The following is a 21280-nucleotide window of genomic DNA, read 5'->3' as shown; positions in this document are numbered from 1 at the left end:
AGTGGCAGGAGTTAGCATTTGATGCTATTAGAAAGAAGATTGGCAGCACGTGGACAGGTAGCCTTTCACTTAAAACATACCTATCCTCCAAGGTACTTACAACCCATTTCTGGAGTTCCAACAGCCCTCCCACCCCCCAGTGACCATATGAATACATTTCAGGTACTCAGCAATCAACCCGCATTTGCAACAACCATGGTCACCTGACTTTAATTTAACTGTTCACTAAAAATCAGTGTTTACTTCTGGTTTTCTGCAAAAATGCTCCATAGCGAACAGTGGACTTGCTTAATGATCACAGACTTTCCTTAATGACTTCCACAAGAAAAGGTTGTAAAATCAAGTCAGTCATGTGGGTGACCCCCACTTTATGAATGTCATGGCTTATGATCATAATGAGCAGCCTCCATTATGATTGTAAGTCAAGAATTACCTGTATCTGTTGGGTTATGGCTTCTGGCTTTGTCCATTATGGTAATTAAGATGGTCATAGAATAGCCCTGATTCCTATTCTCTAGACATGTTCCTTTAATCAGAGTTAAAGTCAGTATACAGTTCATATTCTTTTCCATAAAATCTAAAATAGTGAAATTCTAAAATATTGAAATGCCTTAAATCTCTGTGGGCTCATAGCTGTGAAAATACTTTTTTGTTTTGTTTTACTGGCAATAAAAAAGAATGCATCTTAGTACATCAGCTGAAACATTGCAACACTTTTTCACATGTGAGTAGATAAGCTTGATGTTTCTAGATACTTCATCCTGCATGCATGAACTATGTGCTACTACTTGTGGCTTGTGTTGCTTTTATGTGCATTTCTTCGTAATCCTGATTTATTGCCTTTGCTTTTAAAATTGGAGTTACGATACATACCTTCCAATTTTACTCCCTACCTGGTGAAGAAGATTGGGCTGAGCGATCCTACTTCATCAGGAGTCTAGTTGCTGGTGAATTTGATTGATGCTTTTGACCCTAGTCCAGCAAGGGAACTATGTGACTGAATTACATAGCAACAGCACACACACACATATAGACTTATATACCATTTCACAGTTTAGTTTAGTTTATTTATTTGTATGCCGCCCTTTTCCCTGGGGGGACTCAGGGCGGCTCACAATCAAAAGGAAGGGGGGGACAGACTTTTACATATAAGACAGTACATGATTAAAACGCAACATTCATACCATTCGGGCGGGTTACAATCTTTAGCCCCAGGCCTGACGGGATAGCCAGATTCTAAGGGCTGTGCGGAAGGTCTGGAGGGTGGTGAGGGTACGAAGCTCCACGGGGAGATCGTTCCATTGGGTCGGGGCTACCACCGAGAAGGCTCTCCTCCGCGTGGTGGCCAGTCAGCATTGGCCAGCGGATGGAACTCGGAGGAGGCCTAAACGATGAGATCTAATGGGTCATGTGGAGGTGCTTTAAGCCCTCTCTAAGCATTTTACCGAGACAGCATATTGCCCCCAACAATCTGGGTCCTCATTTTACCCACCTCGGAAGGATGGAAGTCTGGGTCAACCTTGAGCCTAGTGAGATTCGGTCTGCCAAATTGCAGGCAGCCAGCAGTTAGCAGAAGTAGCCTGCAGTACTGCACTCTAACCACTGCACTACCACAGCTTATAGAATTCTAAAATGCTTTTTGGCTGCCCACAAACATTTAGTACTGGTTACTAATTATGTACCAGGAAACATATCTAGTAACCAGTAACTTATTTCCCAGTCTTTGTAAGGAAAAGGAAGAAATAAATAAATGAAATGAATTTACTCCCTTCCCTTTTTTGTGCCTTCAAGTGACTTTTTGACTCCTGGTGATTTAGTCTGAGGTTTTCTTGGAAAGGTTTTTTGGAAGTGGTTTGCCATTGTCTCCTTCCTAGGGCTGGTAGAGAGTAACTGGCTCAAGATCACCCTACTGATGACATACCTAAGATGGGACTAGAACTCTTTTAACTAGAACTGGTTTGTAGCCTGGTGCTTCTAAGCACTGCACCAAACTTGCTCTCCTATTTCCATTACCCACCAGTAATTCAACAAGGGCAGGAACAGGGTGACCAGATCTAGTGGGGAAAGGGCAGGGGAGGCTTTGTGGAATGGCATGCTTGGGCAACAGCCCTAAAAAGAAACCTCTAACAAGCCCTAAAACAAAGAGAGCAATGAGAACAGTCAGGGAGAGACGAGCTGTAATTGTTCTGTGCATGCAAGTCACGATTTTTTTTAAATCAATTATGAAGATTATTTTAATAAAACAAATTTACAAACAATTTACAAGATTCACAAAATATTTAATGTTGAAATTAATTTTCCTGAATTAGAAGAGATGCACTGTTTTCATTTTTATGTCAGTTTTTATTTGTCCCCTTTGTATTTAAAACAAGAAGCAATCTCATGCATATTTCCAAATTCTGATATAATTTCTTAGGCATTTACAGAAAACTCACCATTTGCAATAATTCATTTCCAGCATACGATTTATTATTGTGTGCAGAACAAGATTCTCCTAAAAAAAATATATCACTGCATCTTGCGATGTCCCTATGAGTCCAGCATTTGTCACTCTGTCCAGATTCAGGAAAGGTTCGTTTTCTGTTTTATTTAAATTCTGCATATCCACAGCCCATCCGCTTGCCTTGCAGAGCATTTTATGATGAAACACGAATGCTTCATATTTTAGTTTGGATCTAGCATTCCTCTTCTAGTTGCAACAGACCAAAGTTACACTATGCAGATCCTTGCACTGTTTTTCTCCTCTGTGCAAGCAACCCCAGCATGGTTTTTTTTTCAAAGAAACATGAATACTGTTTTTGTTGCTACCTTTTATAGCTTGATTTCTGTAACTGAATCCTAGTCTCTATTCTGCCTCCAGCTAAAGTGCTGCTTTGTTGAGAGAGGCTTCTGGTTACCAAATTCCCCGGTGAGCTTCATGTCTGCAGATTTCTGTACCCTCCCATTGAAAGTTACCCAAGAGCCGTATGTTAATGGGTAGCAGGAGAGGCAGAGGGCATGGGCCATACAGTAAATGAGGAAGCAGCAGAAAATTCCATGAATCCAAGAGAAGAGAAGATGGTTGAGTAAGTAGCAACAGACTGAGTCACACTGCAAGCTCAGGAGCCAGCAAGGCCTAGGACTAATGTGGGAATAAGGTATAAGAGCACAAGGTTTGTAATGGATCCATAAGATCTCTAATACAGAACCAAATGAATTATTTGGTTAGCTCCAAAAAGCCAAACCTGAGACAATCACTTGGCAGTTTTGCAATATAATGACACCCTCCTTATCTTGTGATTCTTTTTAGAAATGCTTGAATTGAAATTGGCTGGAATATGCCATTTTTCAAGCATACCTATAGAAAAATAAAAGTAAAAATAGATTCATTAAGCCTTAAACACTCACAAAAGTAGTCCCATAATTAGTAAAACAGTCAAATATCTGGGGGAAAAAACATTCAATTATTTAAATGTATTCTTTCTGCTTGACCACTATTTGGTTAAGGTCTAATTTTGAGGGCAGTGTATTTTTACTTTTTGGAGTCTGTGCGATCTTTGTATTAAAGTCATGATAAAATCTTTACTAAGAGTTTTAAGTGTATTAGGTATCTCTTCTACTGGAATGGATGGTAATATTAGGTCTCCAGCAGTGGTGGGTTCCATATCCTGTTGCAACCAGTACCCTACAATGGGGCCCGGCGTCCACCACGTATGCTCCGTGCACATGCGCAAAAGCCCTGATCGGCTCAAATACAGGTAACGTGGATGGGTGGGTGGGGTGGGCACTCCAGAGCACCGTACTGGAACGGTACCTGGTGCTCCCAGCAGGCACTGGTATGCCCGTACCAAGGCCTACCGGTTGTATCCCACCACTGGTCTCCAGAAATCAAAAAATGTTTGAAAAAGATTCTCCAAAGAGACATTTACTCCTAGCATTTAAATTGTGCTATTAAAGATTCACTGTTGTTGTAAATGGAATACCCTAATATGTGTTGATACCTATGAAATAATTTTCTATTTCCTAAATTTATAATCTTATGATACCATTTTTTCAAGTGAGAAATTATCTTTAACTTTTCTTTTAACATGGTTCTATCTTTCTCATTACCTTAAAATTATTCTCTTTCACAGATTTTATATTTGACTTATGACCACAACTGAGCCCAACATTTATGTCGCTAAGTGAGTTTACTAAGTGAGTTTTGCCACATTTTACAGCCTTTCTTTCCACAGTTATTAAGTGAATCACTACAGTGGTTAAGTTAGTAACAAGGTTGTTAAATGAATCTGGCTTCCCCATTGATTTTGCTTGTTAAAAGTTTGCAAAAGCTGACCACATGACAGCAATGGTTGTAAGTATGAACCAGTTGCCAAGCATCTGAATTTTGATCACATGATCATGAAACTGCTACAAAGATCCTAAGTGTGAAAAATGGTCATTTTTTTCAAAAGTCACTTTTTTCAATGCTGTTGTAACTTTGAATGGTCACTAAATGAACTGTTGTAAGTTGAGGACTGTAATTTAGTTCTTTAGATCTATAATTTATTTTCCTCTTCACATGTGACTCGATGTTGGGTGTGAATTTCCCAGAAATAAGTAGGACTTAATCCATTTTCTCTAAAGGAAATATGGCATTTTGCATGTGTTGACCCTGAAGGAAAATCCCTTTTAATGGCTCACTTTTAATATTACTGCAATAATGGTGTCTGAATTAGAGTACTGAAGTCTTGCACCCTTTCCTCAGTTGATAGTAAATAGTGAAAAGCATGTGACATTTCCACCCAAAAATATTGTTTGCAGAATTTGGAATTCTTTTAACCCAGACCTCTCAAGCTTTCCATTCTTTAAAAGATTAATTTCCCCACTTCCTCAACAAACATTCCTACATGTGATGCCTCCATCATTAGGTTACCATCAATGTTCTTTCTGTAAAAATGGTCTTCTTGCCAGCTTGCCCAAACTTGTGTTTCTAAATTCTTTCTCACACCTTTTGGAACTGCGTTTGCTATTGAAGGAGTAATTAATCATAATTGAGATGGAATGTTCAAAGCTTCAGCAAATATTCTGAACACAAACTGTGGGACCATTAGAATTTAAAAGCATTCATCTAGAAGCAAGCTAAGCTTGATTAACATTCTGCGTTTCATGCCTTCTAACGGCAAATCACAACTAGTTTTTAAGATGCCGAGTTGAGTCAAATGATTATCTTTCACCTTCTTTGATGCACAGATTTTTTAAATTGGATAAGATCTTAAATATACAGTTAGTCCTCGACTTACAACACTCCCTTTAGTGATGGTTTAAAGTTACAGCAGCACTGAAAAAAGTGACTTATTACCATTTTTCACACATGACTGTTCCAGCATCCCCATGGTCGAGTGATTAAAATTCAGGCACTTGACAATTGCCTCATATTTATAAGGGTTGCAGTGTCCCAGAGTCATATGATCATCTTCTGGGATCTTCTGATTATACAAAGGCAATGGGGAAGCCAGATTCACTTAACAACCATGTTACCAACTTAATAACTGCAGAGATTCATTTAACAACTTAACAAGCAGCAAGAAAGGTCATAAAATGGGTCAAAATTCAGTTGCTTAATAACAGAAACTTGTCTTGCTTAGCAACAGAAATTTTGGGCTCAATTGTTGTAAGTCACGGACAGAGGTGGTATTCTGCCAGTTCAGACTGGTTTGCCCAAACTGGTAGTGGAAATCACGGGTGGACCTGCCTACCCGTCCATCACCCTGGCTCTATCCCATCCCATTTAGGCACTTTTTTTTTAGCTAAAGTGCATGTGTGGAAGGCTGAGCACATGCATGGATGGGGCGCATACACTCACATTTGTGAACCAGTAGGGAAGGTACTGTATTTTTCGGAGTATAAGACGCACCGGAGTATAGGACGCACCAAGATTTTGAAGAGGCAAATTTTTAAAAAAAGTTTTTGCACTCTGCAGACCTCCCCAAAACAGCCTGTTTTTTGCAAAAATGGCCCATTTTTTTTTAAAGGGCATGAATAGGCTTTAGGAGGCTTGTAGAGTGCTCCTGGGGGCTGGAGGGGCAAAATTGAGCCAAAAATGGCCTGTTTTTCGCTCATTTCTGCCCTCCCCAGCACCCAGGAGCACTCTGAAAGCCTTCTAAAGGCTATGCACAGCCATTTTGGTGAAGGGGGCAGGGTTTCGGGAGGCAAAAAAATGCTGTATTCATTGTATAAGACGCACCCAGATTTTCAGCTTCTTTTTTGAGGGAAAAAGGTGCATCTTATACTCGGAAAAATGCGGTGAATACCACTCCTGGACGGACTACCTATTCTTTGATTTCAGTTATCACTTTTTCTGTCTCTTTTTGTTTGGAGAACAAGCACACAGCATTAAGTCAGATTTTATGCATGCTGAATTCTATTAACAGTGAAAACATTGTTATTATCTGAAGACGTCTGCTCAGAATAAAATTGTTTTTGTTAAATGAGAAGTCTTTGCAAATGAGTGTACCTAGGATTCCTGCTGTTGTAATTCAGATATTTGTATACCAATTAATTATAAATAAAAATCTAGTTGTTCAAATGGGCGTAATGCTTTCTTACTCGTTTTATGATATGAAATAGTAGATCGTAGAATACATGACTAGAATGCCGTAAAGTATTTATAAATAATTGGAACACAAATGTAAGGATAATATATAGCTGTATTTGCATATGCATACATAAACATATGCTAAGCTCTTTTTTCAAGTGGATAATCTTGCATATTAAAATGAAATGGCAAAACTATGCTTGCGGTTTCCCAGAAAAAGATCAATGTGTCAATTATTTTCAGATTTATTTCTGTTGCATATTTTTGGCTTGATGCCACTGATCAGCCAAAAACAATAACAACACATGCACACACAAATTAAAACAGGAACTCACATTTCAATAGGATTATAAAAAATGGCATAAATTTAAATTAAAAGCAAATGTGTAACATAAAAGCTAATCCGATTTCGTTGACATATAAGATATGAGCAGGCTGAGCCTGAGGATGGGGTCAAATGCATCATCAGTTTGGAATCACTATGCTCCCAAGGGCAATCTAAATCCAACCCCCTGTGAATTCTGTTGACTCTTATCTAGCGCCAATGTGCCCTGACCATTAGTAGATCAGATTCTTGTGTATAATATAGCTTGTAATAAACTCATAGTACTTTTGAACTCTATCCTGGCTCCTGATTTCTTGCACCTGACATTAATCACACATTTGACCCCCTGCCCTCTGGTTCAATCTGGTCATCTCCTACATGAACAGATAAAACATAAAAGCCCTTTTCAATATGCATATTATATATGCTTGCTATAGTATATAGATCATTCAGTATTTTCCCTCTATGGCTGAAAAATCAGCCTTAATAAGTGGGATTTCCAATAAAATGCTATAATAGGAATTTTTTGTTCAGCTTTTCTGCATCAAGTTTAATTTAACACCCACCTGGCTGACAGAGCATGTTCAGCCTCATTAAGTTGCTTTTGATATTTGGATTTCTGCTATTCTAGTGAATGGGGCTCTTTTTTGTCTTTTTGTCTGAAATTTTTTTTGAGGATATAATATGTGTCCTCAATGTATGTATGTATGCATGCATGCATGCATGCATGTATGTATGTATGTATGTCAGAGTTTGTTGCATAAATTCAAATCTAGAAGCACACACAGGTAACTGATAAAGCAGGATTCATTAACTTCTTTATATACTTAAGAATAGATGAATAAATGTACAATACCAACAGGTGGTTCTTCCAAGTAAACACAAGGCAGGAAAGTTATAGGCAAATACAAGCGGTTAGTTTCATATCAGCAGACAAGCCCAGGAAGACTGTAGTTTACTTCTCAGGGCAGCAGACAGTTTCTGTTTCAATTCTCTGCACAGATTCGGATCTGTTTAAGCTCCCATTGGCTGACTTTGTTGCTATGCCTATTTATTGGCTGACCTTGTTCCCATGTCTCTCCCAGTCATGAATGTTTTAATATAATATTTTGGATACCTGATGCATTTCTTGGGTAAAGTGTAAAAAGGCAGTTTATAAACATTTAAATCAAACGGTTAAACGGTTAAAACATTTAAATCAAACGGTTAAGGCAGGTCTGTGGCTGTCCAGTGGTTCTATTCTAGTTGGTATTTTGCAATGGTGAATTTGGCCTGTAAGCACCAATTTTTTGATAGGGTAGGTATACCTAAGATTCTATTAAGAGTTCACATTTAGGGTGTGTTGTTCTTTTAGATTGGGAATCAATGATGGGATCAGCAATGAGGCAGATGAAAATGAAAAATAAAGGAGAATATTTGTAGCTCAGGGTTGAAATGAGGGGGGCCCTTGGTGCTCTCTGAGCTTGGCTGTTTTCTTGCAGACATTTCATTACTCAAACTGGGCAACATCATCAGTGCTAACCAAGCTCAGAGAGCACCCAGGACCTCTCGAAACGAAAAATGTGGGATTAGTGTCTGCTACTTCCTCAGTTTGAGGATTATAGGACTGCGATTTTTGCCTTTTCATTCAAAGAAGACCAGGGAGGGTAGAAGAACGAGGGATGGTGATGGCACAGCCTGTGGCTACATTTGAGATGAAAGAGGACTGATTGAATGCCACACACTTATTAGAAAACTGGATATAATTTAAATGTAAGTGAGTGTTTATTCAACCTTACTGTTTGTAGTAACCACTGTGTGAACAAATAACAGTGTGTTGTCTGGCCTTTTGGGAGACCAGCATAGCTGCAACCATTCTTATAAGTTGATAAAATTAAGCCGATCCCAGCTTAATTAACTCTAGATGAGGCACACCACACCATTTTCCACTCAGTTTAGCAAGTTCTAAGTGGCCCCTTCTCCTTCCCTAAGGTTGGAAATAGCTTTAAAAACGATGATATTTTGAAAAGCGCAGTTGCCACAGTGGCTTTGGACAACTTGAGTTGGCAAAGGCAAGATTTCCTAAAGAAAGAGATGCGCTGATCCTTTATCATTTGCTATTGGGGCCTATTAAGGCTAGAATGCAGCAGGGGTCTCGTTTTCTGTCAAGTGCACACAAAACTTCAGCTGGAATTTTAAGCCAGCAATCTGGCCCCATTTAGACTTTCAGAGGCCATCGAAGAAAGTACCATCTCATTAAGGTTGGCCTGATTTTTTACCCCTCCTGGTAGGTGGGTAATCATGTTAGAGGAATGTTTAGAGATGCTGTGCAAATACATTCTCCAGGTCATGTCACGAAAGTGCCAAGTTAGGTGTAACGGCATGTACCCATTGGCAGTTTGTCCTCTGATCTCCCCAACTTCAATCTTCAGTGTGAGCCAATGAAGGTAGCATGTGTAGCCCATTATTTCTCCCACAGTAGGCCTGGCATAGGGCCAAGAGCCCTTGCTCATTAGTTCAAGGAGACTTTTCTATCTTTCGCAGCTGCTTTTATACTGCAGGGAACCAACCAGGCAACAGAGTACCATGCGCCAACAAGCAGGTAGTATTAAAGTATTGAATATCTGTGTGTGTAAGAAAGAGTGAGTTATCATGCAGAGGAGATTCATGTTGCCAGAGGGTGAGAATAACTAACCACCGACTCCTGCTGAAAGGTTGAATAGGCAGCCTGAGATCAGGAGAAATCCTGATGTAGGTGAACAGATGTTGAATCTTTGCAGTGGGTCTACCCCTGTGCCAGGCAGAGTCAGGAATATTGGTAAAAATGCAGTTTCTGGATTCTGCATGGCTTGTACAGGTACTCCTTGACTTACAACAGTTCATTTAGTAACCGTTTGAAGTTACGATGTCAATGCAAAAAGTGACTTATGGTCATTCTTCACAGTTATGACCATTCCACTGTGCCTGTGGCCACATGATTAAAATTCAGACACTTGGCAACTGACTCATACTTATGATGGTTGCAGTGTACTGAGGACCTTTTGCATCCTTCTGACAAGCAAAGTCAATGCGGAAGCCAGATTCACTTAACAACCATATTGCTACCTTAGCAACTGCGGTGATTCATTTAACAACTGGCAAAAAAGGTCGTAAAATGGGACAGAACTCATTTAATAACTCTTGCTTAGCAACAGAAATTTTGTGTTCAATTGTGGTTGTAAATCAAGGACAACCTGTGATCTCTTTTGGAGCTTAATTCCAGAGCGGTGTTTAGTTTTATGCTTAGCTTTGTGCTTGTAATAACTCATTCTTTTTCCAGCATCTTCAGTGCATGTTCTTATCACATCCAGCTGCTCTCCGTAGAAGAAGCCTGTATACCTCTGGGATTTGAGTAAGGGCATCGAAGTAATAGATGTAGCCATTTGCGTCAGCATGTCTTTTTAGAAATAAAGCAAAGGAGGGTGTTTGTGTGTGTGTGTGTGTGTGTGTGTGTGTGTGTGTACAAACACAAACATAGGCTACTTTCCTTAGGTGCCTTTAATGGGTTGCATTAAAGGTACCATTCGCAAACACTGAATGAATCACTTTGGTGCCAACTTGGAAAAGTTCCTAGGAGATATGGAAAGAATAATTGTGCTGGAGTGGTATCACTTGGAGAAAGGAAGAGGTGGGTCTGTTGACAGCATAATGAGGAATTGATTCCTGGTTATATAAAAGGACCATTACTGCACAGCCGTTTCCTAGCTGCTGAGGAATTTTGTTAAGATAGCAAAGCTCTCAAAACCTGTGTTCAGCATTTTTTTTAAACAAAGTACTTTGCTTAAAGTGGACTAGCTGCCAATAGGCATGCTTTTGTCAATAAAGATATGACTAAAGCACACATACTGTCTGTTGAGTTTTCTGTTATCTCTGAAAGGCCTTGTGAACTTTTCAATACTCCTTGTTAAGCAAACCTTTAGGCCAACTTCAGGAGAAGAAGAGTAGATTCTCAAGCTCTTCGTAAAGGTAAAGCAATTGAAATTAGATATAACACCATGCAAAGTGCGTTTGAAAAATTAAAGCAAACTTCTAACTAATTATGTCTTCTCTGGTCATGTTTGGGGAAGAATAGAAGGAATGTATGCATTTGTGTGCATGTGGGTTCTGATTCAATGATATTCTGGGTCCCAAAGAAGAAATCTCCTAATAGTACGGTAGTAGCTGTTCAAGAAAGGAACAAAAAGCTGTCTTGGGAGATAGTGATTTCCCCCCCACTGGAGATGTATAGAACAGGCTGAATGATGTTCTGTCAGGAATATTGTGGTACAGGATTCTACATGGATGACAGGTTGGACAAGATGATCTCCAAGATCCCTTCTATGATATAGAGTAAAGTTAAACCCTATAGCAGCATCTTCTGACTTTTCTGCTGCTGAAGTCAGATATACCAACTATCTTTACACCAATGTGGCTTCTGGAGTCACATCTTTTTTAATTGAGAAAATAAGTATGATCCAAGCAGATCAGAATCTCCCTCTATCTCTTTCTTTGATGTATAAGCTTGTCCTTCTCAACACTGACTCTGTTCTGCAGATTAAAAACAGATAGAGTTTATAAACAAGCAAAACAAAAAGGAAGGAAGAAACAAAGAAAGAAAAAGAAAGAAGGAAGGAAAGAAAGAAAAGGAAGAAAAGAAAGAGAAAGAAGGAAAAAGAGAGAGAGAAAGAAAGAAAGAAAGAAAGAAAGAAAGAGCATATTCTAAATGTAACACACCCTAGGCCCTAGGTGAGTACATCCTGACTCATTCCAGAGCTTGGAGGAGAAAAATAGGTTTTCAGAGACATTTGCAGAAAGTCCAAATTACTTGTCTCAAATATTAGCTGTACCACAGTGCTAGATACCACATAGAATATTTTGGGGATGCTTGAAAAATGCATGTGCACTTGGAGAAAGATATATAACAGTGATGGCGAACCTTTTAGACACCAAATGCCCAAACTGTGTGTGCGCATGCCCAAACTGAAAGGTGAACGTACGCACACATGCACAGACATGCACATGTGCATGTGTGGACATGTATGAATATGCATATGCATGGATATGCGCAGCAGAGACCCAAAGACCAACTGGCTGGTGGGAGGCAGGGCATCCAAACACCAGCAGCGCAGCAACAGATAAGAACTTTTTCTTTCATGAGCTTCTGTTTCATCGTTTGCAGGGAAACAGAAGCTCACAAAAGAAACGCCATGGAGATCTCACCTGGGGTGACGGTGCATATGCCAGCATTTCTGGCATGTGTGCCATAGGTTCACCATCATGGATTTATAAGATAAAAATGAGCAAGGATCTGCTAATTCAGATCCTTGTACTTATTTAGAAAAATAGATCTTCCCTTAAAGACAATAGGATCTGGACCTAAATGCACCCATTTCTCTTTCTGACTGTGGAATCGTAGTTAAAAGCTCTTGTTTTTCTTCTCTAACCATGATCAAGCAAATCCTGTTTTTTATGCTGAAACTATATGATACAGCTTCTCTTTTACAACTGATTTTGAGTGTCTTCAAGGGTTTGAACAATGAGCTAGTGACAGTTCATTTACTTTATGACTGGTTTGCCCCACACAGCTGTATAGTTTCAGTAATCACATGGGGTTGTTTGAACTAATTCTTGTTGCAGGCGAAAGGAGAAATAAATGGAAATTCAAACAGTGCTTGAATGTGACACATTTACCTTTGCTATGTTGGTTTTCCTATATAGATGGCAGGAGGCCAGTCACTTCTAAATATCTGCAAAGTTAAGCAAGAAAAATGTGACTGTAGCTTTTTCACTAGTCTGGAACCATTCTCTTCAGAAAAGCTGACTAAAAATTACACAGTTACACAAAATTGCACACAACAATCAGTGATTTACATTTTAGAGCCAAATGTAACCACTGAGCCAAGGTGGCGCAGTGGTTAAATGCAGCACTGCAGGCTACTGCTAGATCAGCAGGTCAGCGGTTCAAATCTCACCGGCTCAGGGTTGACTCAGCCTTCCATCCTTCCGAGGTGGGTAAAATGAGGACCCAGATTGTTGGGGGCAATATGCTGACTCTCTGTAAACCGCTTAGAGAGGCCTGAAAGGCCTATGAAGCGGTATATAAGTCTACTGCTATTGCTATTATTGCTACTGCTATTTTAGTGGAGAAAATATTAGAATAACAATTTTAACCTTTTAATAGAAATTCAGTTTGAAATTACAGGCTTTCATGTACAGCTATGTCTCTTAAGTAGTATATTAGTTTTTGACTTACAGATAGTCCTCCACTTACAAAGATTCGTTGATCCACCTTCTGAGTGTACAATGGCACAAAAAAAGGATGACTTGTGACTAGTTCTTGCCCTTATGACTATTGCTGCATCCTTACAGTCACATGATCAAAATTTGAGTGCATGGGAACTGGCATTGGAATGGGACAACTTGTGACGGCCAGCTTGCTTCGTCGAACTCACCATGGCCAACTCGCCATGGGACACCTTACTGTGGGACAATTTAACAATACTATTTAATTATTTACAATAAATAAAAATATTTAATCTTTGCAATTCATATTTCATTCTGTCCCTCCTTTTGCATCCTTTCTTTAATGAGTCTATTCCACTATTTCTTTGACATTAGTATAACTCTTGTCCAACAGCGAGTTGTCCCACAATGAATTGGCCATGGCAAGTTGGCCGTGGTGAATTGTCATAGACCCAACTGGCATATATTCACGTTTAAGCATTCTGGGGTCACGTGATCACCATTTGCAATCTTCCCAGCCAGCTTTTAACAAGCAAAGTCAATGGAGGAAACTGGTTTCTCTTAACAGCTGCAGTGATTCGCTTAATAACCATGGCCATATTTATTTTTTTTGCAAAATCAGGTGCAACTTACTTAACAACCACCTTTCTTAGCAATGGAACTTCTGGCTCTATTTGTGGTTTGTAAGTTGAGGATTACCTGTGGTGTGATGATGAGAATTCATCACATGAAGGACCCCATGTCTTTTTTTAATAACAGTTCTCTGTTTGATGTCAATGTGTATTGACTGTTTAACCTGTTTATCTGATTGTCATCTTGTTATTATCACTTTCTGTGTTTAAAGCTCACAAATTCAAATTTATCATTTTGAGTGAGAAGTACCACAAAATTATAGAATCGGCACACGTTTAACATTTCCACCACCATTCCAACAAAGAGAAAAGAGAATTGTACCAGCAAATAATAAAACTGCTTATTAGATTTTATATCTAGATCTAGATCTAGACAGACAGACAGAAAGACAGACAGACAGACATTGCAGAGCAATAATTCCAGATTTGTCATGAAGTATATACTTAGTGCCTGGGAAACTACCATCAATGTTTCATCACTGACAAGTGTACTTTTTATGTATTACAATTACATCTTGCTTTTTGCCCATTAATAGCTTTCAGTGCAGCTGAATCATGCACTATGGATAAAAAACACAATTCAAATGAAAAGATCAAAAAAGCCATTTCAATTAAAATCTGCACTACATACCAGTACATTCTGATCTGGTGCAAAGCATCCCTCTGGTAGAACAAAGGAAAGATGTTCTAAGAAAGAAGTGTTGAGCTTATAAATATGCAAAAGGGATACATAATAATGGGACTACAAAACACTGGAGAAAGAAGATGGAGAATGCTACCTAGGGAGATTCATTTTTCATTGATTATATTTTTATTCTTCACCAACAAGGTGTTGGTATTATACAGTTCTGTCAACCCTGGAGATCAATAGGGTGACAAGTGTCTTAGCCAGATCACTTTCATTATTTCATATCCTGTGTGACAATTATTATAAATGGGGAATTAAAAAAAATACTGGAAGTACTTTGATTTAATCTCCCTCTCATTTTACATTGCTGTATCGTTCAATTGCAGTCTTTTGAAATCTCTTGTTTCCTGGCATCTTTGTTGTGTTGGAACTGTCTAAGAAGCAAACTAGCAATGGGAAAAGTTGTCAATAAACCAAATTAAGTTAGTCTTATAGCACCTCCTCTTCCCTATCATGCCCCTGAATCTTGTCACTCGTAGCAACTCTACAGCGACACTGTCATTTTAGTTGGCTGTTATTCCTATCTTTTCCTACGTCATTAAATTCTGATTGTAACAAAGAAAGAGAGTATTAAAGTTAAGAATAAATTTGCAGTCTGTTTGTCTTTTAAAAATTACTTTTGGACTGAACTCTCATAAACGTCATAATAACGTCGAGAGTATTTCCATAATTTTTTTAATAAGATTCATGTCTAGCCTTTGCATTAACAGACAGCATTGAAGGCAATTAATGAACAAGCAAAAGCAATATCAATTAAAACAATATAATTGAAGCAAACTGATAGCATACTTAAAGACAAAGTTTTTTGTTTTGGATTTTTCTAAAATCAACTTGAGCATCTTGCATCACCCTTTCTAACTACGGTTGTAATATATGTTGGATGTTCGTAATCATTATTTTGCTAATATATGAAATTAAGGACACTGAGTGATAGTTTGCACTATTGTTAAGACTCTCTTCTCTGATATTGGTATGTAAACTGACTTGCTGGAGCACAGGGCTGGACTGGAAGACCTCCAAGGTCCATTCCAGCTCTGTTATTCTGTTTATTCTTCCAATCTGTTGGTCACTGTGATGTTCTCCAGACTTGGTGGCATAACTTGATTAGAATCCTTACTGATTCTCCTTTTGTTGCTTGCCATATTTCTGTGGATATTCCATCACTTCCTGAAGTGTTCCAACTCCAAATGACAAAGAGTACTAATCTAATTTCTAGCACTAGTATTCTTGTATATCCTTCATAACATCTTGGATGTTGACAACTCTACTGTTTAATGTTTCAGTATACTTCTTCAAAGATCAACTTGGTTTGATCTTCTTTGAATCAGTTATTGTCTATTCATTGGCGTCTTTTAGCATACCAATTCAAGTTTGGAATTTCCTTCTTAGTAAAGAAATCTTTTAGAAGATTGTCCTTGTTTTTCTGTGTCTGTTTCCACCTTTGATGCTGTTTCAGAGGTTGTTATGTTTCTTCTTGTTTCTCCTAACAGCTCTCTGAAATTCTTTAAGTGCTTTCCCAAGACCTTTGTCCTTGACTTCTCTTGTTTACAGCTTCTACTGTTTGTTCTGGCATTTAGTTTGCTTCCTTTTTTATCTTTGGCAGTCTCTTTTCACATTCATCCTTAACAACTTCTTTGATTTCATTTCACTTATTGGCTTTGTTTATTCACTTTAGCTTGATGTGGAACATACACACTAGGACTGTGATGGCGAACCTATGGCACGCATGCCACAGGTGGTACGCAAAGCCCTCTCAGCGGGCATGTGAGCTGTCGCCCCAGCTCAGCTCCACCGTGTATATGTGTGCGCCTTCTGCCGGCCAGCTGGTTTTCAGGTCTCTGCCTCACATACATGGGGGGTGGGGTGCATGCATGAGGGGTCACATGTACATGCAGGGGGGATGCAGGATGCACACGGGAGATACATGCATGAGGGTCACAGTTTACTCATTATTTCCAGCTTCAGTATTCCAGTTTCCAAGGAGAAGAGCTTATCTTGCTTAGATGTTCTGTTGATTTCAGATTGGACTTGACTATAAAACAACTTCTCCTTCTCCTCCTCTTCTTCTGCATCATCATCAGTGGTCGGAAAACATGAACTTGAAAAACCATCGGATTAAAGAAAATCTACAAAGTCCAATTGATCTTATTCAATCGGTAATTACACTGTACCCAAGTTGTGTCTTTAATATATATCCTTCCTGATTACAAAAGCAGTTTTTTAAACATTTTGTTTTTCATGTCCTGAATAGTAAAAAGTATGGTCTTCTGACTGAAAGCATCCAATTCTAGTTCATTTTAGTTGATTGATGTCTAGGATGTCATTGTAGCATCAATTCATTTCATCTTTTGTTGTTTGTGCTTCTTATGTTCCCTATTCCCATTGTAATTCTGCTTTTGTAGCTTCGGGTTTTTCTTTTCCTGCAGGGCAACATTAGCCTATAGATGTCCCAAAAGTGCTAATCAAACCATGTCATAAACTTCATTAGTACTATGAAAGATTATCATCTTTTCTTTGTAGAATATTAAGCGCCATCTAAGCTGGGTGCCCCATCACCTGTTGCCAAATTATCAATCACTTTATATTTTATGCCCATGTGGTTTTCTTGATAACATAGAGGATTTGATTTAGGATTTCTCCTTTGTAAATTGAATTGATGCCTCTGAAGTTGTCACTAAAGTGATCACCTACCTCCTGCATCTTTCTATATCGCTGTTGCCTGATATTTATTTTATTAAATTTGTTCACTGCACACCTCGTTGTGTCTGAGCGGCTTACAATCAGGTATAAGGACTTGTTTGCTTTAAATGGGCAACTAGGATAACCTTTATGCTTAGGGTGACCCTGGTGGGATTATATAAACTCCCGAGGTTCTTCACTCATCCCTATCAGGAATATTCCTTCCCACCATTATTGTCAGGCACCAGTAACTAGGAACAGGAGTTGAGTTCAAAGCACTAAAAGTTTTATTATATGAAATCTATACACAAGTATCAGATCTACTAATGGTCAAGCCAAGTTGGCGCTAGATAAGGGTCAACGGAATGCACAGGGGAGGGGCTTGACTTAGGTCTCTTGTGGGAATCCAGTGACTCCAAATTGATGACTCATTTGACCCCACCCTCCGGCTCAGCTTGCTTATCTCCTATAATCATGCTGGAAGCACAGCTCAATTGGAGTGGTTCTGAATATTACAGAATCAAAATATATGGCAATCAAGAAGATAGACTGCTTTAATAAGAATTTTCTTACTCCATTTTTTCTGTCAAACCTGCATGGATGCATTACTTGGAACCTGACAGACTCATTTAAACTCCTATGATAGTGACAGTAAAATTTTAAAGAAATTATACTATATTGGAACAATAATTGTGGTAAATTTTGCATTTAAAGTAATTCTAGTTTTTCAGAATTGGGATGATTGGAGCAATTAATGCATATTAATTAGGTACATTAATTTAAATTTAAAATACATTTTATGTTGATAAACATGAGCAATCTTTTTTTTTTTTTGGCCTGTGAATTTGGTATAAAGCTGCCAAACTGAAACCTGGGTGGCCCATCTAGTCATCATCTAATTTTCCTGCCAATTTGCAGTGTATTTCTTAAAAACAATGAAACCATGCAAAGTAAAATGATATGTCATCATGCATTTGTATAGTTTTAATTACATTAATTTTCCTGTCATTGGTTATTATTTTCTTTTGTTATGCAGTTTACTGTTATTGAAAGTCTGCCCATGTCTCATGTTACTATTAATCTATTGGCCTGTTTAAAGACAAGATAATATATTTGGATCTGAACGAATAAAATGACAAGTTCTTTACGTTTATGTAACACCATAAAGAAGAAGCAGCGAGGCCGTCACCCAAATTACATGATTTAGATTATTATACTTGGTGGCACAGTTAGCCAGAGGTTTAGATAGGATTTGACATTTTTGTCCACCTATTGCCACCTTCCCAAGAACCTGGGATAGGCAGATGTTGCTGTTTAGTAATATCGTACAGTCTAACTGTTCCAAGTGAACCTGCCTTTTGCAATTGATTGATAGTAATTTTGTCAATGCCAGTAGTATTCAAGTAGTGCTCCAAATGTTTTGGAATTGCCACCCAAAGCACCTATTACTATTGGTCCAACTTTTCTTTTTCCATAGTCCTTCTACTTCTATCTTTAGGTCTCTATATCTTGTGATTTTCTCCATTTCTTTCTCTTTTGTTTCGCTGTCTCCAAATTGTTACTATTATTATTATTTTCTGCCAAATCTGGAGAGGGAGAGAATAATGTAAGTTTCTGTGATTTTATGCCTGTATTTCTGTTTATACAACACGTAAAGAAAACCAGAAAATGATTGCATATTGAATGAAATTTGATCAGAAGCGAACAGAGAATGCCAATTTAGAATAGTTGGCACAAAGGGATGGCAGCTTAAGAGATTTCAGAGCAATGTTTTCACTTCTTTATTTTTAGTAATCAGAAATACAATTTAATCAAAGTCAGCCCTGATTGGTGCCACTCCCAAAGTGAGTACAGTAATTCTTAAGTAAATACATGATTGAATCCAACACGCCTTTAGGTAGATTGAGATATAACAAGTTGTGCCTCAAGTGGTATTAGTTTTGATTAGTTTGAAGTCAATTGCATGCCCAAAGCCATCTTTAAATATACATAAGCCATAACAAAATAACCATAACAACTAAATATTATTTAAAAATATGGAACGCTTCACGAATGTGCGTATCATCCTTGCGCAGGGGCCCTGCTAATCTTCTCTGTATCGTTCCAATTTTAGTATATGTGCTGCCGAAGCGAGCACTACAACTAAATATTATTTTGCAGCACAAGTTCAGAGACATTTGTAGCACTAATGCTGTCCTGGGAGTCAAAGGGTGGCATGACGTGAATGGCCACTGATTTGCTGAGCAATTTTTAAATGTAAGGAAATAAATATTGCACATAAACACACACACACTCTTCAGGGAAGTAAGCAAACAAGTAGAAATATGAAAAAACCCCAACCTGATGTTTTCTTGAGATACCACTGCCAGTGGTGGTCCTTTCTCAGCTTCAAAACTATGCAACATCAAAGCAGCAACTAGCAGCAGTGTCTAAATTGCAGGAAATTATACATGCCTAATAACCGAGAATTAAAGGCTCAGCCTCTTTAAGTGCTAGTCACTTTGCTCACTCTTTTGTGTAAGCCAGCAAGGATTTAGTATGGTAGTAGTCTAAGGAAAGGGAAGGGGAAGGAGAAGGGAAATGAAATGAAGGAAAGGATAGGGAAAGGGAAAAGGAAAAGGAAAATGAAAGGGAACAGGAAAGGGAAAGGATTATTAGCTTGTCTTGAAAAAAGTTTATAGATCCAACATTTGACATTTGTTATGTGCTACTTCACAAACATATTTTTCTGTTAAGTAGCTCTTCAGTTAGAAAAATGTAATAGAAATTATTTGACTTTGATTACAGTGGGCAGAGAATACCTTTCCATTAACCCTGATTATTTTGTTTGCTGAAAAATGCTATTTAAATATGGTTATTTTTTCTTGATTGAATTTGAACATCACAATTTCTTTCATTGAGTATTGGGAGAAATGTTTTCTTTTAGTTGTATGGAGGTTTTATACTTAGAAGGAATGCCAGGCCCTTGTTTGCCACAAGTCAACAGCCTGCCTTTACCACATTATTCCAGTTTACAATGGTGCAGGAACTAGAGCCACTGAATAATTATGATTAGGCAAGGATCAAAGGGATCTGATTTATAGCCACAGTGCAGACTTCTCTTTGAATATTTGTGCTATAGTTTCATACCTAAGGAATTCTTGCTGATTTAATCTTTTAAATGTTGAATGGAGAGCTTTTATAGTTTTCTGACTCTCTTTTTTAAAAAAAAAACCAGTAGTAATTAAGATAGTTTGTCAGTAGGGAGATCCATTATATACCCCTCCTTGTTTTGAAGAGTGAATGCTATAACTCAGCCCTAAAAATTTGCTCCAGGCTAACTCTTGGCATAAAAGAGTTTATGAGCAAGGGAGAATCTTGTGTATGATTCTATTGGTACATAGCAGTCATGTTATGTCATCTCTTCTACAAACCTAAATCATCCCAATTTCTCTTAAGAAGCATTCAGGGAATTGTGCAATATTGAAATATCAACAAACTGAATTTTAAACAAGTAAAAAAATTAAACCTTAGACCTATGAGGAAATTATATTTTACTGTTTTGGGTGCCTGTGAGTCAAAAGCTACAGAAAAGTACAAAAATGCACATTAATACAAGCCAAAGATTTTCTGACTGTAAGAACATATTAAGGCAGCGCAGGATTATCTTGTTTAATATTCTGAGGGAAATTTGGTTGGCGTGTGTGTATGTATGTGCACATCTTCAAATCAGTGCTGACCCCTGTCCGGTAACTGTCTGGATTAGTCCCTGCAATTTTCATTGCAAAATTTCAGAAGTGATTTGCCCTTGCCTGCTTACTAGGGCTGAGAGAGAGTGACAGGCCTAAGGTTTCCCAGCTGGCTTTGTGCTTAATGCAGGGCTAGAATTTACAGTCTCCTGGTTTCTAACTTAATGCCCTAACCTCTACACCAAACTGCCTCTATTGGCCTTCCTATTATTTAGTTTTAAATGACAACTGGATAACCTGTGGCCTGTTGGGTCTGTTGGGTTTCAGAGATATCTCCTTACATAAGCAAAAAAGAAAAAAAAAACAGAATCACGAAGAGGGAAAAAATAGGTGGGAGGGAGATGGTCTCTGGAGAGATAGAGTGGGACCCATCTACTGAACCTCTGGGTGGCAACACAACAGTATTGAAGCATCCACAAATTTCCCAAATTT

General features: G+C 38.3%; 1 protein-coding gene and 1 non-coding gene across 2 annotated transcripts in view; one reads left to right on the top strand and one right to left on the bottom strand.

Moving 5' to 3' along the window:
* LYPD6B (LY6/PLAUR domain containing 6B) overlaps positions 1–21280 on the top strand; it is an 84298-nt gene that overhangs the window by 36412 nt on the left and 26606 nt on the right. The gene's annotated exons all lie outside the window — the stretch shown is intronic.
* On the bottom strand, positions 19151–19257 carry LOC148049375 (U6 spliceosomal RNA). Its single transcript, XR_015695302.1, has one exon. It is a non-coding gene; the product is annotated as a U6 spliceosomal RNA (small nuclear RNA).

This window comes from Thamnophis sirtalis, unplaced genomic scaffold (assembly GCF_051295495.1).
Source record: "Thamnophis sirtalis isolate CommonGarterSnake01/CBP01778 unplaced genomic scaffold, rThaSir2_p1.2 scaffold_1, whole genome shotgun sequence".
Lineage (NCBI taxonomy): Eukaryota > Metazoa > Chordata > Lepidosauria > Squamata > Natricidae > Thamnophis > Thamnophis sirtalis.
Note: the sequence above shows the minus strand (reverse complement) of the source record. Positions and strands in the feature narration are given on the sequence as shown.